The 4,588-nt window shown below is 36.8% G+C and overlaps 1 long non-coding RNA gene across 1 annotated transcript; it reads right to left on the bottom strand.

The window, feature by feature from the left end:
• Positions 1-2,385: 2,385 nt before the first annotated feature.
• On the bottom strand, positions 2,386-4,369 carry LOC142234474 (uncharacterized). Its single transcript, XR_012721631.1, has 4 exons — positions 4,237-4,369; positions 3,523-4,173; positions 2,981-3,428; positions 2,386-2,901 (listed from the first exon to the last, which is right to left on the bottom strand). It is a non-coding gene; the product is annotated as an uncharacterized LOC142234474 (long non-coding RNA).
• Positions 4,370-4,588: the final 219 nt, after the last annotated feature.

Raw genomic sequence — 4,588 nt, 5'->3', positions numbered from 1 at the left:
TAATATTTAAAAATTTGAATGTGTCAGGGAGAAATCCCATACCCGAATCTAATTTTGATGATTTTAACGAAAACTAACTGAATACTCACATTGGTGGATCGAATAGAGTGCCCGCACTTCGCAAGGTTCGAATAATAGTTTTGCGTCTTCGGTGAATTTGCACACCGATAAAATAACTTCCATTATTAGGAATTGGGGTTTGACCTTCGATGGTTCAGCTGCCATAAATGTAGATGATTTTTTGTACCAATTGCGTATCCTTACGAACGATAATTTCAATGGTGACTTCGCTATAATTTATAAACACCTTCCAATACTTCTTACTGGTAAAGCTCAAGCCTGGTTTTGGCGATACCATAAACAGGTTGGAATTATATCCTGGGAAGATTTTTGTGAAGCTCTTAGCTTTCAATACAAAGATTTTAAATCTACTTTCGATATCCGAGAGGAAATGAGAAACCGGAAACAGAAACCGGGAGAGTCCTTTGACTCCTTTTTTGAGGGTATATCCACAATTATGGATCGATTGCCCACACCATTGTCTGATATGGAACTTATTGAAATTGTGACTCGCAACCTGCGACCTGATATTCGTCACGAATTATTATATATACCAATAAATTCAATTCCACACCTCCGCAAACTCGTTCAAATGAGAGAAAGTCTACTCAATGATGAGTATGTGAGAAGGAATTTCACGGCGAGGAACACTAATATGATGGCCCCTAGACGTCATATATCTGAAATCGACGTTGATATTGCTCCCTTTGAGAATAATGTTTCTCAAGATAAAGAAGTTGATGCAATTCAGTCAACCGATTCATTAATGTGCTGCTGGAATTGTGACCAGCCCGGACACCACTGGCAGGATTGTCTTGAGGACCGTACAAGATTTTGTTACGGATGTGGGGCTAAGGAAACCTATAAGCCTCAATGTAAGAAGTGTGGTACTCGAAAGCAGAGAAATTTTCTGTGTCACGTTCAGAACAGGGATCCGACATAAGTACCCAAAATCTTATTAATATTTCCTCCACTTATAAAGACCCGGCTAGGACAATTGATTAGAATATGGAAAATGATTATAGACCTGAAATCTTACAAAGAGATTTTTGTCTGGTAGAAAAGACTGACGTGGATAACAATAAAGTTATTTATCCTCGACTCCCATATCACAAGAGATGGGAGCAATATATTACAAAATTAAACGAAGATGTTCAAAATTACTTGTGTCTGCAATTGTGAGCTTTTCGCAGGATCAAAGATACTATGCCAAAGTATCTTTTCTCCATTTTACGGAATACGGGTTGTTGGACACTGGGGCAAGTATTAGTTGCATAGGTTCCGACTTGGCCTTATATGATTTTTCGAAATTCGGGAATTTTTCTAGAAGCAAGACTTCCGTGAATACTGCGGATGGGGTACCCCAACGTGTGATTGGATGGCTCAATGTGGATATCCCATTTCAAAATCAAATTCGAAATTTGAATCTCTTCATTATCCCATCGATATCTCAGAAGTTGATATTGGGAATCGACTTTTGGAAAAGTTATAATTTAATTCCGGATATAGTTCGAACAAATAATATTATTGATAAATCAATAATGAGCCTTGGACCATCCATCAGTGAGTCCTCAGATACCAATGTTAATTTACCCGAAGTTTCAGAGAGGAATTTTCCCTTGGGTTCAGAACAGAGACAACAGCTTGATGCGGTTATATCTCTGTTCCCAAATTTTGCTAAGGAAGGTCTTGGCAGAACCCCATTAAATCAACATGAAATTGATGTAGGGGATGCCAAGCCTATAAAGCAACGGTTTTACCCAGTTTCTCCCGCTGTGGAAAAACTAATGTATGGGGAAATCGAAATCGATAGAATGCTGGCACTTGGTGTCATCGAGAAATCAACTTCCCCATGGAGCTCACCCATGAGGCTTGTTGTTAAACCAAATAAAATACGTTTATGCCTCGTCGCGAGGAAAATAAATTCGGCTACCAAAAAGGATGCTTATCCTTTGCCGTCAATTGAGGGCATAGGCCAATTTAATATCAAAATTAGACCTTAAAGATGCCTACTGGCAGATTGGTCTAACTGAAAGCTGAAAGCAATTCGTAGCCATGCGATTCGGACTGTGCAATGCACCACAAACTATGTGTCGGCTTATGGATGAATTAATCCCTTTTGATTTAAAAAACTGCGTTTTCGGTTACTTAGATAACCTGATTGTGGTATCTGAAACATTTTCAGAGCATTTAGGTATACTAGTTCGTATCGCCGAACAATTTCGAAAGGCAAATCTTACCCTCAATACAACCAAAAGCCACTTTTGCGTAACTCGGGTCAAGTACCTTGGTTACGTGATTGGGGACGGCGGTATATCAACTAAATTTATTGATTAATAAATTAAAGGAAAAAGTACATTTTATTAACGTTATAAAAATAGAATATAAAACAAAACAACGTTCACGTGTCTTCATCGTCATCTTCATGAGTTCAGGCCGATTCCTTGAGCTCATCAACGGGATTTTCGTTGGTAACATTTAGTGTTTGAGTATAATATTGGCGCAACTTCATATCTTCTATGTAAATACGCTTCTTGCGCCTTCTTAGACAGAGTTTGTATATGTATTTTATTTGGTGATGAGTTAATACAGCCTTCTCCTCTGGGTTCAATTTAATCATATCGTCAATACGCAAAATGGTAATGGCGGCTTCTGTGACAAATTTAAAAAATTTGATTTTCGACACGGCAGGTTCCAAAACATCAGCTTTCTTATTGTTACGCACAACGCCCTCAATCAATCATAAACCAGAACATGGGGGGATAGAATTTATGGCTTGGACAGCCTTTCCAATTTGATTCTCAATGTGAGATTGATGAACATAAAAAGTTTTTCCTTTAGCTGCAATTACAATAAAAAAATAGCTCATTGGTAACATGACCTTTGGTTGTGCTTTTATGAATATTTATATGAACATTACCTCAGATTCGGGTTGATGATGTGGCAGTTGCATAAGTACTTGTTTTAAATTTTTATAGGCATAAACCTCACCATTACTCAATAGCGAATTCCTTTTTAGGTGGTTATACACATCTTACCATTTTCATTGCATTCAAAAATGCTATACATCTTGCATTTGATCCCACAACAGTACGTTTGGCATATTGCTCTCCGAGCCTAGCAACGCTGGGATGAATTTGTGAATTATTCACAAACAGATTAACACTTGTTTTCGGTCTTTCATTGGGTGAAACCTTATTTGACCCTGATACTGCCTTGGCAGCCGATGCAGTCTTTGATTGTGGAGTCTTTGGCGTGTTGGAACCAACTTTATTGCCTGATGCTTTTTGTGTTTGAGAATGATCTTTTGGTGCCCTTTGAGCTTCTTGTATTGCTCTTCGTTCTGCCTTTGATAGTGCTGTTTTTTTCTGCAAATAGACAAAATGCTTATAGGTTAGAGAACATTTTTGCACGCACATATTTTATTTATGTATTGAATCATATCGTAAAATATAAACTTACTACTTAATCCTTAGACCACTACCACAGACATCTAGAAAGGACCCCATTATCCAAAATAACGCTTGGTTTAGATTATCAAATTTTCCATAGAAATAAAATTTTGGCAAAAGTTTCTATAGAAATAAAATGTTGACAACATTTTCTATAGAATTTGTTATTTGTCCTGTAACCTTTTCAACCGTTGTTGCGCCACCACCCGATTTTGCAGCTTTGGCTGCTTGTTTCGCCAATTTCTCGTTCAGCCTTTATTTGTTCTCGCGATTTCATACTGGTTGTCGATTCCTTATTTTGTGTCTCAGGCACAGAGAGATTACTTTACATGTTTCTACAAATGTTTCGGATATTCCCGTATTTTTGATTTTGCTTGTTTGACCAACTTTTTTGATTCAAGTTCAGCTCTTATTTGTTCTCGAGTTTTTCAGTATCCTTTGGAGTATTCTATTCATTTGATGTGGACTTAATTGAGGGTGTAGAATTTTCCATGATGTTGGGACTTTTAATCGTTTCGGCTTTTAAAATAGATTCGGTTTCCAATTTCAACTAAAGCTTACTTTCCGTATTTATTTCAGTCGTTGTTACTTGTCCAGGATTTATAATTCTTGATTTTTTATGCCGTTTATGTTTCTTATTGGATGACTTCACAGTGCAAAGCTTGAAAGAAAACAAAATTACTAAATGTGCAATCAAGGTTTTACATTAGCTTCCTTTTATTACCTTCATGGTAGAAATCCTTAGAGAAGCATAATATGGGAATAAAGCAATCAATGTTTCAAGATTTTCTGCAATCGAAGGTTTAAATGCAGGATGTTATCATTCAAAGAACAATACAAATACAAATTAATTTCACAACTACGGTAATCATCTGAATGTGACAGAAGCAATTACAAACAAACACATTGACAGTTGTTGTTTTTGTCCTAGTGATTTTACCTTTCTAAGTGTACACTGATTTCTCCTCTATAGCTTTTCCTATAACCGAAACTAGGGATGCCAGATTTTGAAGAGGCAAAAAGAGCACATTCAGCTTATAAAAAGAGCACATACGAACAAAATAGAGCACACTTTT

This window comes from Haematobia irritans, chromosome 4, assembly GCF_050003625.1.
Source record: "Haematobia irritans isolate KBUSLIRL chromosome 4, ASM5000362v1, whole genome shotgun sequence".
Classification (NCBI taxonomy): domain Eukaryota; kingdom Metazoa; phylum Arthropoda; class Insecta; order Diptera; family Muscidae; genus Haematobia; species Haematobia irritans.
The sequence above is the reverse complement of the archived record's forward strand: the minus strand, read 5'-3'. Positions and strand labels throughout refer to the sequence as shown.